This window comes from Medicago truncatula, chromosome 8, assembly GCF_003473485.1.
Source record: "Medicago truncatula cultivar Jemalong A17 chromosome 8, MtrunA17r5.0-ANR, whole genome shotgun sequence".
Lineage (NCBI taxonomy): Eukaryota > Viridiplantae > Streptophyta > Magnoliopsida > Fabales > Fabaceae > Medicago > Medicago truncatula.
In genome coordinates, this window is record NC_053049.1 from 18,499,175 (window position 1) to 18,520,557 (window position 21,383).

Here is a 21,383-nt window from a genome sequence, read left to right on the forward strand (position 1 = left end):
CAAAATCCAATAGTAATCAAGTCAGCGAAATAGGCTTGGTTGCTAGAGGAACTTAAGAGGAACTGTCTTGAGAAATTAGGTCTAACATAACATTATAAGCTTATGGTTTTGGTTTGAGAAGGACTTGTTATTTAGATGAAACCAACGATTCCAAGGCTCTTTTATTATATTGCTTTTTAACCGTTTAAAAACCCCCAACTTACAATTCTCTTCTCTCTTCTAATCACCTCTAAAGGTTAATTAAGTTGAACTACTCCCTATCGGAACGATACTCTTTTATACTACTTCGGTAAGACCGTGCACTTGCGGTTTTATCTCATCAGTTCGCATCCATGTCCATATTTCATTATCATTGTTTTCTCCGGTTTCATGGTCATGGTGATCCTCTTCTTGGTTCAAGTGTGCACCTTCCTCTTCAATAATGTGCTCTTCATGTACCTGCGAACTATCACCAACATACAACAAATTTTCTTCCACCTCGGTGTTAGTCGGAGATGGGTTAGAAAGTATAATCCAAAATAGGCACATTGAGTTTAAGTGTATAGGCCATGGGTGGTCGAGGTTTTATGAAGTTCAAAGAGATAAGGGCCTCTATGTTAAGCCTATTGTTTCCCTCAATCTTGTTAATCCCTTGGTCTTCACCCACTCCCAATTGCCTAACTATGTATGTGATGATACCACCTACCACTATATCTCCCCTACCATTAGACCTATTACCGAGATGGGAAAGGTAATCAAGCATGGAAAAGTAAGTGTTAACGGGGTGGTTGTTAAGAATAGCCCACAACATGAAGAGTTCATCAGTTCTAGTGTTTGAAGGTGAGAAAAACACAAGAAGGGGGGGGGGGGGGGGGGGTTGAATTGTGTTTTCTTTTTCTCTCTAAAAATTCTTCTTCTGATAAAACTTCAGAAGCAGTTTGAGAGTGCTTCTGATGAAATGATCAGAATCAGATATGCAGCGGAAAAGATCAAAGCAGAGAAAAGAAAAGCAAGACACAAGCAGTTATCCTGGTTCCTTCCACAAATCGGAAGTAGTCCAGTCCCCCTTGCACTTCCAAGGAGATTTCACTATAATCACAAAGATTACAAAATGCTCAATACTCTCTAAGTATGAGACTTCTCAAAAATGCTCAAGCACATACACAAGAGTCTTCCAATGCTCAAGCACTAAGCAAGAGTCTTCTAATGCTCAAGCACGCAGGCAAGAGGCTTCTAATCAAACAAAAATACAATGAAATAAGTTTGACTTGAACACTTGATATACAATCAGTGGTGTTCACAATACAATACGTTAAAAACTCTAGACTTTTGAATTTCTAAGATGTATCAAATCAGTGCAGAAATTCAGTGTGCTTTGTGGAACCAAATTGACAGAGTTTTGGCGCTTTTTAACTTGTGTATCTCTATCTACAATCTTCAAGTCTTCACTCCTTTATATAGAGGTGTGAAAGAGACGTTGAGATGATTAGCACGTCTAAAGAGTCGTTTGAAGTCCTTTGATCATTCACCAGTAATCCTTTGCCTGATTTGGGTGTAGTCCTTTGAGGAATTAGCTTCAAATTCATTCCCATCTTGAAGGCACAAATTCTGCAGGCATAGCTGTTGTCTTGTCTTGTAGCGTGGACAAAACAGAGTAGTGGAGGTAGTGGTTGTACACTTGTACTTTGTCATCTCTGTTAACGAAGGACAAATACTCAGTGCTATCCAAATGACCGTTGATACCTCCCTTTCAATTCTTTGTTCTTCTTAGATAAGGTTGAAATGAGAAACAACTACTTTGGATCTTCAGTTTGAATTTACGGATTAAATGTAGCTTCTGGTGATGATATCGCTTCTGATGAAAACCTTGCTTCTGATGAGCTTCTGCTTCTGATGAGCTTCTGCTTCTGATGACGTCATCACTTCAGATGCACTTCAGCTTCAGAAGCACTTTAAGCTTCAGACGCAGTTTTCTTCAGATGCTACGAATTCCTTTGCTTTCCATTGTTCTTCCAAGACCTATTGAAATTACTTGACTAGCATTTGGTCCTGAATACTTAAACAATTATTAGTAATAACCAATTGATAATTTTTAATACCTTGTTATCATCAAAACTCATTAAGATTCATTGTGAAACACATTTTGTTCCAACAGTGTTCCCCAATTCAATCCTACCCCAAATTGTGCAAGCCATAACCCTTTGAAGGTACCTAAGCATAGGGTTGTGAATGCTGCTAGCTTCCTACAAAATTAAACACATTATCGTGAATGCCTACTACATTCAAGCTAAAAGAATCAGGATTGATGAGATAAAACCGCAAGTGCACGGTCTTACCGAAGTAGTATTAAAAGAGTATCGTTCCGACAGGGAGTAGTTTAATTCAATTACCCTTTAGAGATGATTAGAAGAGAAGAGAATTGTAAGTTGGGGGTTTTCAAATGGTTGAAAATTAATATAATAAAAAGAGCCTTGGGATCGTTGGTTTGATCTAAATAACAAGTCCTCCTCAAGCCAAAACTATAAGCTTATAATGTTATGTCAGACCTAATTTCTCAAGACAGTTTCTCTTATGTTCCTCTAGCAACCAAGCCTATTTCGCTGACTTGATTACTATCAGATTTTGGTTCCTCTAACAACCAAGCCTATTTCGCTGACTTGATTGTTATTAGTTCCCTTGAAGATCGAAACTATATGTCTCAAAGATTGCAAAGCCTATTTCGCTGACTTTGCAATCCTTGTCTAAATTCACTTGTTCGAATATCAAAGCTCCACTTTCGTTTTATGAATTGATATTTGGAATAATGGATAAACAATTATCAAACCCTCCACTTTCGTTTCCACAGTTTGATAATGGTTGATCCATGTTAAAACGGTGAATTTAGATAAGAAGTTAGGGTTATATAAGATTAAGGCTTAGAGCTTGGTTTGATTAGGATTATGTCATTTAGACTTATCCAACAATCCCAAGAGAAGGAGAAGTCTACTCACTCATGTTCATCGTAGACATGGGGGAGAAGAGAGAAAGCATAAAACTAAATGACAAGAAAATAAAGGAAAAGAAAAGAACTTTAATTAGAAAAGCAATTGTCACTTATTGAATTCCAAGTAAAGATGAATATTTGTGATGGATGGCTACTCTATTTATAGCATTTGTTCGACTTAAAATCTAAGCTATTACATTCGGGCTAAAAATAGAGTAGATTAAAATCTAAGCAAAAGCAGCAAAAGTGACACTGGATGATGGCACGGCCGTGCCAAGGCTAGCACGGGCCGTGCCAAGCTTCTGACTGTGGGAAGACATATTTTTGTCTCTCAATCTTCATATTTTTGCATCCAATCGGCTCCAAGTCCCTTTCTTTTGCTCCAAGACTCAATCCATCCAATATTCATTCCTGATATAAAATAAAATGCAATTTAAAGTAAACTATCCTAAAAAGGAAATAATGCTAATATAAAATAAAATGGAATCTAATTAAAACTAAACTAAAAAAGCATATAAAAGTAAGCAATAAATGACTCATCAAACTCCCCCACACTTGAATCTTTGCTTGTCCTCAAGCAAAAGGCATAGACATGGCAGCAACAAAAGGATTAATATATGACACTTTAAATAAAAGCTTATGTCTCCCTCGAGGTTTCATTTCAATGTACACTAATCACAACTTCAAGCATTCCTTGTAAACTTATTCAACCCGACAACAAATTTCAAGTGAGTGTGTGTGTGTAGTCCAACCCTTTTCTTGCTCCTGTATAAGATAGATATTATGAGGAACAGGTTCTAACCTTAACACTAAAATGACCGAGAAAAATCTTTTCTTCATTTCATATAAGAGAAGTGGGAGAGTTAAGATAGACTTGATGAATTTATACATTTGGGGGCTTGTAGATGCCTAGGGGCTATCATTTCACATTGGAAGTCCGTGAGGGGGTATCCTTTCCTCCAAGTTTCTACGATCACCCTAAGTAGTGCTACAACTCGTTTACTTCACTTAGGAAGTTCTTCTTTTTAGAGGGTTTAATTCAAGCACAATTTGTTTTGAGAAGTCATCACCACATTTAGGAAGTTAGTGAGAGGGTATCCTTTCCTCCACGTGTGGTGATATCCTTCCGCCCCATTTCGGTTTACACATTTCATCACATTAGAATTATTCCCACATAAACTTATACTACTTTTACTCTGAAGATTTTTAAGGGTCCAGATTACCATTAAAGTTAGAACGTGTTCCTTAAAATACCTATTCATACACTTACTCTAGGATTGCAACTAGGTGTTTTTCTCATTGGAGAATTAATTTCACAATAAAACTTGATGTGGGTATAGCAAGAATACTTATAAGACAAGAAATCACTTTCATGTACAAGAAACGACCATTGAAGAGACAACAAAAAATTATGTCATAATAAAACAATAAAAACAAGCTGCTTATTCATGCTTTTTACAATAAAACACAACAAAAGAATAAAGTTCAAGGAAGTTTGGAAACACTACGACTAATGACACTTTATTAGGCTCCCCCCACACTTAGGAGAAGCATTGTCCTCAATGATTCAAGATAGAGGAAAAAGTGGAGGGAGGAGAATGAGATAGAAATTGAAGAGATAAGGTGAAAAAGAGGAAGAGGAAAGCTCACATTTTTATTGAGGTCCATAGGGAGGACCTTGGAGGTTGAAGTGTTGCATCATGTTCCGAAGCATTTGGTTATTTTCTTCGGATATGCGGTTGCCCCTTAGGACATCATTTCTTAGCCCGGATAATTCAACACCTTGCCTTTGTTGCTCGGTGCTTATCCTTTGTACCTCAGTTTGCATCCATGCCCATCTTTCATTGTTGTCGTTATGGTCATGGGGTTCCTCTTCATGGTGCATGTGTGCACCGTCTTCGTCACCTTGATTATGCTCTTCATGTACCTGTAATCCATCACCAACATACAACAAATTCTCCTCCACCTCGGGGTTAGTCCGAGATGGGTTAGGAAGGAGAAACAAAAGAGGTATGCGAAGCTGAAGTGCATAAGTCATGGGTGGGTGAATCTTAATGAAATTCATAGCAACAAGAGTTTCAATATTAAGCCTATTGTTACCCTCAATTGGATTTATCCCATCTTCCTCACCCACTCCAAACTTCCTAGCTATGAAGGTAATGATACCACCGACTACTATCTCAGCTCTATTATCCGGTTTAGCACCTATGGAGGAAAGGTAATCAAGTAGGTAGAAACAAGTATTAACGGGATTGTTACTAAGCATTGCCCAAAGCATAAAAAGTTCATCCGTCCTAGTTGTTCCTACCTCTTTTCTACCCCAAATGGTACAAGCCATGACTCTCTGGAGGTATCTAAGCACTGGGTTGTGAATGTTACTAGCCTTATTGTTGCGAGGATTATATTGCCTTAACCCGGTAATGCATTTCCAAAAGAGAGCGGGGTCATAGTCTTCCGACTTAAGATTTGGATTCCAAGAGTCATGGATGAACCCCGCATTTGCGAAGTCCATTTCTAAACAAAAATTTTCAAGAGACATCTCGTAATCCACATTCAAAAGTCGGAAGGAGACTCTATGGTCGGGGTTATCAAGGTTCACTTTATCCTTCGTAAATTCAATAGAACTTAAGAATTCATAAGTGAAATTTTCAAAACCTTTCATAGGTCTAAGCATATCAACCCATCCTAAATTTCCTAGTAAGCTAAACACATTATCCCTTAGTCCTAGCACACTCAAAGTATAAGGATCAGGATATCGACAAGGGTGCAAAGGTTTAGAGATAAGAATTTTATACCTGTCCCTTTGCTTGGTGTCCTTGAAGACTATGCCATGATTCTTGGCTTGCGTTTTCTTCTTTGATTGTGGTCTTCCGGAAGAGCTTGCTCCACCTTTCCTAGATGCCATTATCCGTAACCTTGGTTGACCTTTTTGTGTTTTGGGTGAAGGTTGGGTTTTGGGAAGTGGTTTTGGTGGAAAAGGTTGGTTGGGTGAAGGGTTGGTGTTTGAGTGAGTGTTAGGAGTTGGGTTGGGTGAATTGGTGAAGAATTTGTGGGTTTTTAGGTAGGTGAATGGGGGCTACGAATTTGATGATTTTTGGTAGGGATGGAGGAAAGTTGTTTTTGAGTGAATGGTTATGATTGGAATGTGGATTGTGGTTGATTGGGTGAAGAAATTTTGTTAATTGGTGAAGTTTTGAGGGAGATATGGAGGTTTGAAATTTCTATGGTTATGGAGGTTTTTGAGAGAAGTTTGAATGTTTGTGGTGGAGAATGAAGGAAGAAGAAGATGAAAGGTGAGGTATATCCATACCTGTAATCGGGCACGGCCGTGCCAACCTTAGCACGGGTCGTGCCAACATTCTGGAGTTTTTGGATGGTTTTTGGAAGGTGAGGTCTGGCACGGCCGTGCCAGTGTGAGCACGGGCCGTGCCAAGGTTCTGGATATCGGGGTTTCAAAATTTTCCCTTTTCTCGAATCATACTCGGACAATTACCTATAAAACAATTAAAAACAAAACAAAACAAAACAAAAGCAGTTAAATGTGTGGTTGCCTCCCACGAAGCGCTTCTTTATAGTCATTAGCTTGACGTTATAGGAAAGTGTCCATTAGAAAGGATCAAAGAGGTCATATTGTGTAGATGGCGCTAATGAGCGTTCTTGCACATCATGACCTTTAATCACATTACAAGAATAGAGGGCGGGACCTTTCATATAATTCTCCAACTCAAATCCTATCAACTCATCACTCACTTGAAAAACAATCCTACCATTTTGAACATCTACTATAGCACCCGCAGTGGCGAGAAAGGGTCGTCCTAAGATTATAGGGCACGCATTGTCATCATCTATGTCAAGCACCATGAAATCAGTTGGGATGTCTATCCCTTCTATTTTAACGGGGATGTCCTCGACATATCCGACAGGTTGGATATCAGAACGATCGGCTAACTTCAATGTTGTTTCGGTAGGCTTTAACTCGCCCAACCCTAGCCTTGTAAAGAGGGGTAAGGGCATCAGACTAACACTTGCTCCTAAATCGCATAAGGCTCGGTTTAAGGTTTCAGTCCCTATCATACAAGGGATGGCAAAACTTCCTAGATCTCTAAGCTTTGTAGGTGGCTTCTTGATGATTGCATTATTTTCCCTTGTCAAAGCTATTGTTTCATTATGATCCATAGCCTTTTTCTTTGAAAAAATTTCTTTTAAAAACTTGGCGTATAGGGGCATACGAGACAAAGCTTCAGCATAGGGTATCTTAATGCAAATCTTTTGAATTATGTTTAAGAATTCAGTGAATTGAGCCTCCAAGTTGAGCTTAGTAAGCCTTAATGATGTAAGGGCTTGGTTCTTGTCAAGTGATTTTTCACTTTTTATCACACCCTTCTTCCCTAGACACCTAACACTCTCCCTCTTGACACTTTTGGCTTTAGTAACGGTCTCTTCTAGCTTACTACCCCTAAGAAAAATAGCGTTGACATGGGCTTTGGGGTTTGTTTCGGGTTTACCAGGAAAGACTCCTGGTGTTTGAGAAGAGGTGGCCACCTGTTGGGCCACTTGGGAGATTTGGGTCTCAAGCATTTTTGTGTGTGTGGCGATAGAATCAACCTTGGTATTGAGTTTGGAGAGAGAGTCGTTCAGAGCCACTCTCTGGTTGTTTGTATAGCCAGGTGGTGCTGCTTGTTGATGAGTCATTTATTACCTATCTCTAGATATTATTTAGTTTAGTTTTAATTAGATTTTAGTTTATTTTATATTAATATTGGATGGATTGAGTCTTGGAGCAAAAGAAAGGGACTTGGAGCTGATTCGGTAAGAAAATACAAAGATTGGAAGACAAAATATGTCTCCCCTAAAGTCAGAAGCTTGGCACGGCCCGTGCTAGCATTGGCACGGCCGTGCCACCCTCCAGAGTTGCTTTTGCTGCTTTTGCTTAGATTTTAAGCTACTCTATTTTTAGCCCGAATGTAATTGCTTAGATTTTAAGTCGAAAGAATGCTATAAATAGAGTAGCCATCCATCACAAATATTCATCTTTTCTTGGAATACAATATGTGACAATTGTCTTTCTAATAAAAGTTCATTTACTTTCTTGTTATTTACTTTTATGCTTTCTCTCTTCTTCTCCTTGTCTACGATGAACATTAGTGAGTAGACTTCTCTTGTCTTGGGATTGTTGGATAAGTCTAATGACATAATCCTAATCAAACCAAGCTTTAAACCTTAATCTTATGTAACCCTAATCTCTAATCTAAATTCACCGCTTTAACATGGATTAACCATTATCAAACTGTGGAAACGAAAGTGGAGGGTTTGATAATTGTTCGTCCATCATCTCAAATATCAATTCATAAAACGAAAGTGGAGTTTTGATATTCGAACAAGTGAATTTAGACAAAGATTGTAAAGGCAGCGAAATAGTCTTTACAATCTTTGAGACATATAGTTTCGAACTTCAAGGATTCTAAATTGTGATCAAGTCAGCGAAATAGGCTTGGTTGCAACTTAGGACCAAAATCTAATAGTAATCAAGTCAGCGAAATAGGCTTGGTTGCTAGAGGAACAAAAGAGAAACTGTCTTTAGAAGTTAGGTCTAACATAAGGTTATAAGTTTAATAGTTTGGTTTGTGAAGAACTTGTCAATTAGATGAACCAATAATCCCAAGGCTTTTATCTTTTCTTTTATTTTCTTGTAATTAAAAATCCAAACTTTTATCTAAAAATCTTTCATCTAATCATCATTAAAAGTTAATTGAATTCATAACTCCCTGTCGGAACGATACTCTTATTTTACTACTTCGGTAAGACCGTGCACTTGCGGTTTTATCTCATCAAGCAGCACCACCTGGCTATGCAAACAACCAGAGAGTGGCTCAGAAATCAAGTTTGGAGATTTTGTTGGAAAATTGCATAGCTAATCAAAATAAAAATCTTCAAGAACTGAAAAACCAAACAGGATTTCTGAACGACTCTCTCTCCAAGCTCAATACTAAGGTCGATTCTATCGCCACTCACACCAAAATGCTTGAGACCCAAATCTCCCAAGTGGCCCAACAAGTGGCTGCCTCTTCTCAAACACCAGGAGTCTTTCCTGGTCAACCTGAAACAAACCCCAAAGCCCATATCAATGTTATTTCTATCGGGGGCAGTAAGTTAGAAGAGACCGTTAATAAAGCCAAAAGTGTCACGGGAGAGAATGTTAAGCTTCTAGGTGAAAGGGATACGATAAAGAAACCGCTTGATAAGAACAAAAACCTTAACCCATTAAGGCTTACTAAGCTCAACTTGGAGGCTCAATTCGCTAAATTCCTAAACATACTTAAAAAGATTTGCATTAAGATTCCCTTTGCTGAAGCTTTGTCTCGTATGCCTCTATACGCCAAGTTTTTAAAAGAAATTTTTTTCAAAGAAAAGGGCTGTAGATCATAAAGAGACAATAGCTTTAACTAGAGAAAGTAGTGCAATCGTCAAGAAGCAACCCCAAAAGCTTAGAGATCCAGGTAGTTTTGCCATCCCATGTGTGATAGGGGGAAAGAGACCGTTGACAAAGCCTTGTGTGACTTAGGAGCCAGTGTTAGTTTGTTGCCTCTATCCCTCTTTAAAAAGATGGGACTAGGAGAGTTGAAACCTACCGAGATGATACTAAAATTGGCTGACCGCTCGGTCATCCCGATAGCCGGATACGTTGAAGACATCCCCGTTAAGATAGAAGGGATATACATCCCAACTAACTTTGTGGTTGTTGACATCGAGGAAGACCACGATTGCCCTATGATACTAGGAAGACCCTTCCTCGCCACTGCGGGTGCTATAGTTGATGTTAAGAGTGGTATGATAGTTTTTCAAGTCAGTGAAGACATGGTAGGATTTGAGTTTGAAAACATTAAGGAAGGTCCCGCCCTTTATTATTGCAATATGGTCAAGGAACATGATGTGAAAGAACGCTTTTTAGCGTCATCTACACAATACAACATCTTTGACCCTTTCTAATGGACACTTTCTTTAACGTCAAGCTAATGACTATAAAGAAGCGCTTCGTGGGAGGCAACCCACGCATTTAACTGCTTTTATTTTGTTTTTGTTATTTTAAAGTATTTTGTAGGTGATTGTCCGAGTAGGATTCAAGAAAACAGAAAAATTTTGAAGCCTCGTCCTCCAAAACCTTGGCACGGCCCGTGCTCACACTGGCATGGCTGTGCCAGACCTGGACTACCCAAAATAGGCCATTGTTCCAGAATGTTGGCACGGCCCGTGCTAAGCTTGGCACGGCCGTGCCCGATATCAGGTAAGTATAATCTTACCTTTTGGCCTTCTTCTTCCTTCACTCTCAAACACAAACATCTCTCTACCTTCACCCTTCTCTCTAAAACCTCCATAACCATACAACCTCAAACCTCCACACCCCCCTCCAAATCTCACCAATTCCCAAAATTTCTTCAACCAATCAATCATAAACACCATTCCAATCATAACCCACCATTCAAAAACCAATTTCATCCATCCAAACAACATCACCCAAATTCATAACCCTCATAAACCTAACCCAAAAACTAGAAATTCTTCACCAATCTCCATAACCCAACCCCTAAAACTCAATTAAACCCTCACCAAACCACTAAACCAACCTTTTTCCACCAACACAAACCGTACACAAACCCTCACCGCCATCACACCAAGGTCAAGGTAATGGCTTCAAAGAGAAGTGGAAAAGAAGTTGGAAGCTCATCAGGGGGACCTCCCCCAAAGAAGAAACCGCAAGTCAAGAATCATGGCATCACCTTCAGGGACAACAAGCAAAGGGATAGGTACAAAATTCTAATCTCTAAACCTCTACATCCTTGCAGGTACCCTGATAACCATGACTTGAATAAGCTAGGAATTAAAGATAATGTGTTTAATCTGCTAGAAAGGTTAGGATGGGTTGATATGTTGAAACCTATGAGAGGGTATGAGAATTTCACCTATGAATTTTTAAGTTCTATTGTTTTTACGAAAGATAGGTTGAATTTCGATAACCCTAATCATAGAGTTTCTTTCCGACTTATGAATATTGATTACGAGATGTCTCTTCAACACTTCTGTGATGAGATGGGCTTCGCCAATGCGGGGTTCATCCACGACTCTTGGGATCAAAATTTGAAACCGGTTAACTATCAACCCGCCGCCTTTTGGGAGCGAATTACAGGTCTTGACCAATTTAACACACGTGCCAACAAAGCTAGCAACATTCACAACCCCGTACTTAGGTACCTTCAAAGGGTAATGGCTTGCACTATTAGGGGAAGGACAGAACTAGGGAACACTAGGAACGATGAACTCTTCATGCTTTGGGCTATGCTGCACAACCAACCCGTTAACACTTGTTTTTACTTGCTTGACTACCTTTCCCTTATAGGAAATAGGTCTGATAGTAGGGGAGAAATAGTAGTTGGTGGTATCATAACATACATAGCTGGACGGTTAGGCGTGAGTGAAGACCAAGGGATAAACAAGATTGAGGGTAACAATAGACTCAACATAGAAACCCTTATCTCTATGAATTTCATAAAACCTCGAATCCCCTTTGTTTATACACTCAAGCTCAATGTGCCCACTTTGATTTTATTGCCTAACCCATCTCGGACTAACACCGAGGTGGAAGAAAATTTGTTGTATGTTCATGATGACCCACAGGTGCACATAGACCAACATCATGAAGAAGTAGAAGGTGCACACTTGCACCAAGAAGAGGAAGGTGCACAATTGCACCATGATGAGGAGCACCATGACCCTGATGAAGGTGATACACATGAAAATGCAAGATGGGCATGGATGACTACCGAGGTCGAAAGAATAAGCACCGAGCAACAAAGGCAAGGTGTTGAACTAATGGGCATAAGGAACGATGTCCAAAGGGGCAACCGCATATCCGAAGAAAACAACCAAATGCTTCGGAACATGATGCACCACTTTCACCTCCAAGGTCCTCCATATGGACCCCAATGATAAAAATGTGAGATTTCCTCTTCCTCTCTTCCCTTCTTTCTCCTCCTCCTTCTTTTTCTTCTTCTTCTTCTTCTTCCTCTCCTTCTCTTTTATTTTTCTATCTTGAATCATTGAGGACAAAGCTTCTCCTAAGTGTGGGGGGAGCCTAATAAAGTGTCTTTAGTCGTAATGTTTCCAAACTCCCTTGAACTTTATTCTTTTGTTATGTTTTATTGTGAAAGGCATGATTAAGCAGCTCGTTTTTATTGTTTTATTATGACATAAATTTTTTGTTGTCTCTTCAATGGTCGTTTCTTGTACATGAAAGTGATTTCTTGTCTTATAAGTATTCTTGCTATACCCACATCAAGTTTTATTGTGAAATTAATTCTCCAATGAGAAAAACACCTGGTTGCAATCCTTGAGTAAGTGTATGAATAGGTATTTTAAGGAACACGTTCTAACTTTAATGGTAACCTGGACCCATAAAAATCTTCAGAGTAAAAGTAGTATAAGTTTATGTGGGAATAATTCTAATGTGATGAAATGGGTAAACCGAAATGGGGCGGAAGGATATCACCACACGCGGAGGAAAGGATACCCGCTCACTAACTTCCTAAATGTGGTGATGACTTCTCAAATAAATTGTGCTTGAACTAAACCCTCTAAAAAGAGGAACTTCCTAAGTGAAGTAAACAAGTTGTAGCACTACTTAGGGTGATTATAGAAACTTGGAGGAAAGGATACCCCCTCACGGACTTCCAATGTGAAATGATAACCCCTAGGCATCTACAAGCCCCCAAATGTATAAATTCATCAAGTCTATCTTAACTCTCCCACTTCTCTTATATGAAATGAAGAAAAGATTTTTCTCGGTCATTTTAGTGTTAAGGTTAAAACCTGTTCCTCATAATATCTATCTTATACAGGAGCAAGAAAAGGGTTGGACTACACACACACACTCACTTGAGATTTGTTATTGGGTTGAATAAGTTTACAAGGAATACTTGAAGTTGTGATTAGTGTACATTGAAATGAGACCTCGAGGGAGACATAAGCTTTTATTTAAATTGTCATATATTAATCCTTTTGTTGCTGCCATGTCTACGCCTTTTGCTTGATGAGTCATTTATTACCTATCTCTAGATATTATTTAGTTTAGTTTTAATTAGATTTTAGTTTATTTTATATTAATATTATTTCCTTTTTAAGATAGTTTACTATAAATTGCATTTTATTATATTTCAGGAATGAATATTGGATGGATTGAGTCTTGGAGCAAACGAAAGGGACTTGGAGCTGATTCGGTACGAAAATACAAAGATTGGAAGACAAAATATGTCTCCCCTAAAGTCAGAAGCTTGGCACGGCCCGTGCTAGCATTGGCACGGCCGTGCCACCCTCCAGAGTTGCATTTGCTGCTTTTGCTTAGATTTTAAGCTACTCTATTTTTAGCCTGAATGTAATTGCTTAGATTTTAAGTCGAAAGAATGCTATAAATAGAGTAGCCATCCATCACAAATATTCATCTTTTCTTGGAATACAATATGTGACAATTGTCTTTCTAATAAAAGTTCATTTACTTTCTTGTTATTTACTTTTATGCTTTCTCTCTTCTTCTCCTTGTCTACGATGAACATTAGTGAGTAGACTTCTCTTGTCTTGGGATTGTTGGATAAGTCTAATGACATAATCCTAATCAAACCAAGCTTTAAACCTTAATCTTATGTAACCCTAATCTCTAATCTAAATTCACCGCTTTAACATGGATTAACCATTATCAAACTGTGGAAACGAAAGTGGAGGGTTTGATAATTGTTCGTCCATCATCTCAAATATCAATTCATAAAACGAAAGTGGAGTTTTGATATTCGAACAAGTGAATTTAGACAAAGATTGTAAAGGCAGCGAAATAGTCTTTACAATCTTTGAGACATATAGTTTCGAACTTCAAGGATTCTAAATTGTGATCAAGTCAGCGAAATAGGCTTGGTTGCAACTTAGGACCAAAATCTAATAGTAATCAAGTCAGCGAAATAGGCTTGGTTGCTAGAGGAACAAAAGAGAAACTGTCTTTAGAAGTTAGGTCTAACATAAGGTTATAAGTTTAATAGTTTGGTTTGTGAAGAACTTGTCAATTAGATGAATCAATAATCCCAAGACTTTTATCTTTTCTTTTATTTTCTTGTAATTAAAAATCCAAACTTTTATCTAAAAATCTTTCATCTAATCATCATTAAAAGTTAATTGAATTCATAACTCCCTGTCGGAACGATACTCTTATTTTACTACTTCGGTAAGACCGTGCACTTGCGGTTTTATCTCATCACTTGTCCATAGGAACCTTGAGGATTTTTGTAAAAATTTTGATTTGGCCTCATTCCTTGGTTGTATTGAGCGTAATTCAGTTGCTCAATATTGACAGCATTACCTAACTGATAATCAACACCTATATGACCGGATATACCACAGACTTCACAGGGAGGGGATGCAGAAGAAGGTGTGACAGCATTAACGTTAAGTTTTTCAAATTTTTGGGTTAATGCCTCAACCTTAGCAGCAAGGTGATTATATTAAGAGACTTCGTATATACCTGCCTCTTTCTTAGAGGGAGTAGGAGTGGCGACGGTTCTCTCGTTGGTCCATTGGTAGTGATTCTGAGCCATGTCCTCAATCAAAGCATAAGCCTCCGTATAGTTTTTGTTCATTAGAGCTCCACCTGCAGCTGCATCAACAGACATCTTAGTGGTATATGACAAGCCATTATAAAACGTGTGGACTATAAGCCACTTCTCTAGGCCATGGTGGGGACAAAGTCTAAGCATTTTCTTGAAACGCTCCCATGCCTCATAGAGAGATTCCCCATCTTTTTGATTGAAACGAGTAATTTGATCTCTAAGTTTAGCGGTTTTAGATGGGGGGAAAAATCGGGCAAGGAATGCTCGCCTCATATCGTCCCATGAAGTGATGGAACCGACTTCTAGGGAATGGAACCAAGCGCTAGCTCTATCCCTTAAGGAAAAGGGAAAGAGATGAAGTCTTACGGCTTCTTGGTTCTCTTTTATGGTGCCACTGAGTCTAAGGAAGGAAGAAATATGGAGATTTGGATCCTCAGTGGGTGATCCAGAAAACTGATTTTGCTGCACCAAATTGAGTAGTGCAGGCTTGATTTCGAAGTTATTACCCGCAACAGTTGGGTACACGATAATAGCTTGTGGCTCTTCTGTTGAAGGAGTAGCATACTCTTTGAGAGTGCGTTCAGCCATAGCAGTATTATTTTGTGCCTCTCTCTTTTTCTTATGCAAAAACCTTTCGATCTCAGGAATAAATTCTCCGAGACTTTTACTTCTTTGCATAAGAAACCGAGAACCCAAGAAGTTAGTGGTAAAACAAAGAAAGAAGTAGAAGAAAAGAGGAAGAGAAGAGAGTTCTAATCACAGAGAAAGAGTTAATCAAATTAGTTTACTCCCCGGCAGCGGCGCCAAAAACTTGATGAGATAAAACCGCAAGTGCACGGTCTTACCGAAGTAGTATTAAAAGAGTATCGTTCCGACAGGGAGTAGTTTAATTCAATTACCCTTTAGAGATGATTATAAGAGAAGAGAATTGTAAGTTGGGGGTTTTCAAATTGTTGAAAATTAATATAATAAAAAGAGCCTTGGGATCGTTGGTTTTATCTAAATAACAAGTCCTCCTCAAGCCAAAACTATAAGCTTATAATGTTATGTCAGACCTAATTTCTCAAGACAGTTTCTCTTATGTTCCTCTAGCAACCAAGCCTATTTTGCTGACTTGATTACTATCAGATTTTGGTTCCTCTAACAACCAAGCCTATTTCGCTGACTTGATTGTTATTAGTTCCCTTGAAGATCGAAACTATATGTCTCAAAGATTGCAAAGCCTATTTCGCTGACTTTGCAATCCTTGTCTAAATTCACTTATTCGAATATCAAAGCTCCACTTTCGTTTTATGAATTGATATTTGGAATAATGGATAAACAATTATCAAACCCTCCACTTTCGTTTCCACAGTTTGATAATGGTTAATCCATGTTAAGACGGTGAATTCAGATAAGAAATTAGTACAAGATTAAGGCTTAGAGCTTGGTTTGGTTAGGATTATGTCATTTAGACTTATCCAACAATCCCAAGACAAGGAGAAGTCTACTCACTCATGTTCATCGTAGACATGGGGGAGAAGAGAGAAAGCATAAAAGTAAATGACAAGAAAATAAAGGAAAAGAAAAGAACTTTAATTAGAAAAGCAATTGTCACTTATTGAATTCCAAGTAAAGATGAATATTTGTGATGGATGGCTACTCTATTTATAGCATTTGTTCGACTTAAAATCTAAGCTATTACATTCGGGCTAAAAATAAAGTAGCTTAAAATCTAAGCAAAAACAGCAAAAGTGACACTGGAGGGTGGCACGGCCGTGCCAAGGTTAGCACGGGCCGTGCCAAGCTTCTGGCATGGGGGAGACATATTTTTGTCTCTCAATCTTCATATTTTTGCATCCAATCGGCTCCAAGTCCCTTTCTTTTGCTCTAAGACTCAATCCATCCAATATTCATTCCTGAAATAAAATAAAATGCAATTCAAAGTAAACTATCCTAAAAAGGAAATAATACTAACATAAAATAAAATAAAACTAAACTAAAAAGCATATTAAAATAGTCAATAAATGACTTATCAAGGATATCTACAAGCATGTATAGATTTAGAGATGAGAATTTTATACCTATCCCTTTGCTTGTTGTCCTTGAATTGTATTCCAAGATTCTTTGTTATAACTTGCTTCTTTGGGGGAGGTCCTCTTGACGAGCTTGCAACTTCTTTACCACCTCTTTCGGAAGCCATAGCCTTAACCTTGGTTGGATTTAGCGTGGTTGTGTTTAGGGAATGTGCTAGTGGAAAGGGTTGGTTTAGTGATGGGGAGAAGGTTTAAGTGAGTTTTAGGGGTTGGGTTGTGGAAATTGGTGATGAATTTGTGGGTTTTGGGTGAGGTAAATGAGGGCTATGAATTTGGATGATTTTTGGATGGGGTGGATGAAAGTGGTTTTGGAATGAAAGGTTGTGGTTGGAATGGTTTTTTGTGGTTATGAAGGTTTTAGAGAGAAGATGGAAGGATAAGAGATGTTGGTTAGGTGAATGAGGGAAGAAAAATGAGGTTTAACCTTACCTGGGGTCGGGCACGGCCGTGCTGAGGTTGGCACGGGCCGTGCCAAGTTCCTGGGTTTGGCTTGGTTTTGGAGAGGCAAGGTCTGGCACGGCCGTGCCAGTGTGAGCACGGGCCGTGCCAAGGTTCTGGAGACCGGGACTTCAAAATTTTTCTTTTTCTTGAATCATTCTTGGACAATTACCTACAAAATAACTTAAAACAAAAAGAAACAAATAAAACAAAAGCAATTAAATGCGTGGGTTGCCTCCCACGAAGCGCTCGTTTAAAGTCATTAGCTTGACGGTCAAAGGGTTTCTCTATCCTATACCCAATCTTTCATAAAGGGACAATGACATCAAACTGACATTATCCCCCAAATCACACATGACTCTTTCTATAATCTCGGATCCTATGACAGATGGTTTGGATAAACTCACAGGATCCTTAAGTTTAGATGGCAATTTTTCTTGAATGTTTGCAATAAGTTTTCTAAACTGCTCATCTAGCTTGGACTCATCAAACTCTTGTGGGAAAGGAATTTTTGGCTCATAAGGTGGTGATATGTTAGGCTTTTCACTCTCTATCACAACTTTCTCACTTTGTGGCTTTTCACTCTCTACCTCAACTGCATTAGTTTTGGTTTCCACAACGGGGTCCTCTAATTGTTTACCATACCTAAGTGTAACATCATTCGGTTGACCCTTTGGGTTAGCCTTAGGTTGGCTCGGAAGGATTCCGGAGGTTTGGGAGGGAGAGGCTACTTGATGGCCTACTTGAGGGTTTTGAATCTCTAAAATTTTGTTGTGAGTACAAAGAGAATCTACTTTTGAGGAAAGCCTATCAAGAGAGTCCTTCAAATTTCTAGCTTGGATTTCAAATTCTTTGTTGTGCCTAGAGTTATCTAATACAAGATTTTCTAGCAAAAGTTCCAAGATGGATCGTTGAGGGACTCCTTGGTTATTTTCAAAACCAGGTGGTGTTGTATGTTGTCCAAAAAGATTTTGAGGGGTTTGAAAAAATTGATCGTTCCTAAACCCTTGATTATATTGAGCATAGTTTACTTGCTCAGAACTTCTAACAACACTACCTAGTTGACCAGTATGGCCAAATATTCCATAACAAGGAGGCAAAACAGGGGAAGGAGTCCAAGGATAATAGTTTTGAGTCATGCCTGAGATGAGAATGGTTAAAGATAAGAAATAATAAAAATAAAAAAAAATAATAATAAAATAAGGAGAAAGGGAGGGAGAGAGAGAGAGAGAGAGAGAGAGAGAAATTTATATATAAAAAAAAGAAAAGGAAATAAAATAAAATATATAAGAAATAAAATAAATAAAAAATAAAAGAAATATAAAGATAAGAAAAGGAAATAAAATATTTTATAAATATATATATATATATAGACTAACCACTATTAAAAAGTTAATCAAATTACAATAACTCCTCGGCAGCGGCGCCAAAAACTTGATGAGATAAAACCGCAAGTGCACGGTCCTATCGAAGTATTAAAATAGAGTATCGTTCCGTCAGGGAGTTATGAATTCAATTAACTTTAGATAATGATTAAACTAAAGATTTAGAGGGTAAAAAGGTTTGGGATTTTAATTACAAGAAAATAAATAAGATAAAAGCCTTGGAATTATTGGTTCGTCCTAATAACAAGTCCTTCACAAACCAAACTATTAAACTTATAACCTTATGTTAGACCTAATTTCTCAAGACAGTTTCTCTTTTGTTCCTCTAGCAACCAAGCCTATTTCGCTGACTTGATTACTATTAGATTTTGGTTCCTCTAACAACCAAGCCTATTTCGCTGACTTGATCATTACTAGTTCCCTTGAAGATCGAAACTATATGTCTCAATGATTGTAAAGACTATTTCGCTGCCTTTACAATCTTTGTCTAAATTCACTTGTTCGAATATCAAAGCTCCACTTTCGTTTTATGAATTGATATTTGAGATGATGGATAAACAATTATCAAACCCTCCACTTTCGTTTCCACAGTTTGATAATGGTTGATCCATGTTAAAGCGGTGAATTTAGATAAGGAATTAGGGTTATATAAGATTAAGGTTTAAAGCTTGGTTTGATTAGGATTATGTAATTAGACTTATCCAACAATCCCAAGACAAGAGAAGTCTACTCACTGACGTTCATTGTAGACAAGGAGAAGAAGAGAGAAAGCATAAAAATAAATAACAAGAAAGTAAATGAACTTTTATTAGAAAGACAATTGTCACATATTGCATTCCAAGAAAAATGAGTATTTGTGATGGATGACTACTCTATTTATAGCATACATTTGACTTAAAATCCAAGCAATTACATTCGGGCTAAAAATAGAGTAGCTTAAAATCTAAGCAAAAGCAGCAAAAGACACTCTGAGGGTGGCACGGCCGTGCCAATGCTAGCACGGGCCATGCCAAGCTTCTGACTTTAGGGGAGACATATTTTGTCTTCCAATCTTTGTATTTTCGTACCGAATCAGCTCCAAGTCCCTTTCTTTTGCTCCAAGACTCAATCCATCCAATATTCATTCCTGAAATATAATAAAATGCAATTTGTAGTACACTATCTTAAAAAGGAAATAATATTAATATAAAATAAACTAAAATCTAATTAAAACTAAACTAAATAATATCTAGAAATAGGTAATAAATGACTCATCAACACGGCCGTGCAAATGCTAGCACGGGTTGTGCCAAGCTTCTGACTTTGGGGGAGACATATTTTTGTCTCCGAATCTTCGTATTTTTGTACTGAATCAGCTCTAAGTCCCTTTCTTTTACTCCAAGACTCAATCCATCCAATATTCGTTCCTGAAATATAATAAAATGCAATTTGTAGTAAGCTATCTCAAAAACGAAATAATATTAAAATAAAATAAACTTAAATCTATTTAGAACGAAACTAAATAACATATTAAAATAGATAATAAATGACTCATCAAACTCCCCCACACTTGAATCTTTGCTTGTCCTCAAGCAAAAGGCATAAACATGGTAGCACAAAACAATATTATCATATGACAATTTAATTAAAACACATGTCTCCTCAAGGGCTTTAATTTCAAGCGTACTCTAATCACAAACTCAAACATTTCTTGTAAACCTTATTCAACCCATATTTTTGCTCATGTATAAGATAGATATTATGAGGAAACATATTCTAATCCTAGTGCTAAACCAACCAAGAAAAATCCTTCCTTCATTTCATATAAGAGAGATGAGAGTATTTTCTATCTTTTGATCTTTGCCATTTACACATTTTTGGGTACTTTATTTAAGGAAAAAACACCTTCACGTAGGAAGTCGGAGGGCCTACCCCCTTCCCCAATCTAGATTCAATGGTGCCCCTTAAAACATCATCTTCACGTAGAAATTCGGAGGGCCTACCCCCTTCCCCAATCTAGATTCAATGACGCTTTTTAAAGTTTCTCAAGATAACATCATCTTCACGTAGGAAGTCGGAGGGCCTACCCCCTTCCCCAATCTAGATTCAATGATGCGACCTTGAAATCAATTTGGCTTTTTGGCTTTTTATAGACTGCCTTATACTAACTTATACTACTTTTACTTTTGAGAATTTTTAAAGGTCAACGTACAACTAATATTAGAACGCATTTCCTTAAAATACATATCCATACATTTACTCAAGGGAAGCAACTTGTGCATTTCTCATTGGAGAATTTATTCACTTTAAAACAAGATGTGGGTATATCAGGAAAACTTAAAACACAAGAGTTTATTTTCACGTACAAGAAATAACCAATTAAGAGGAGACAATAAAAAAAAATTATGTCATGATATTTTTCAATAAAAAACAAGCTACTTAATCATGCCTTTTACAATAAAACAGAACAAAAGAATAAAGTTCAAGGGAGTTTGGAAACACTACGACTCAAGACACTTTATTAGGCTCCCCCCACACTTAGGAGAAGCATTGTCCTCAATGATTCAAAATAAGAAAAATAGAAGAGAGAGAAGAAGAGATGGAAGAAGAAGAAGGAGAAGGAGGAGAAGATAGATTTAGAGAAGGAAGAGATAAGGTAAGAGGGGAAGAGGAAAGCTCACATTTTTCATTGAGGTCCATAGGGTGGACCTTGGAGGTGGAAGTGGTGCATCATGTTCCGAAGCATTTGGTTATTTTCTTCGGATATGCGGTTGCCCCGTAGGACATCGTTTCTTAAACCGGATAATTCGACACCTTGCCTCTGTTGCTCGGTGCTTATCCTTTGTACCTCATTTTGCATCCATGCCCATCTTTCATTGTGTTTTTCATGGTGTGCTTTCTCATT

The 21,383-nt window shown here is 37.9% G+C and overlaps 1 non-coding gene across 1 annotated transcript; it reads left to right on the forward strand.

The window, feature by feature from the left end:
• Nucleotides 1–14,719: 14,719 nt before the first annotated feature.
• LOC112417663 (small nucleolar RNA R71) lies at nt 14,720–14,826 on the forward strand. The gene has a single exon (XR_003008255.2). It is a non-coding gene; the product is annotated as a small nucleolar RNA R71 (small nucleolar RNA).
• The last annotated feature ends 6,557 nt before the right edge of the window (nt 14,827–21,383 follow it).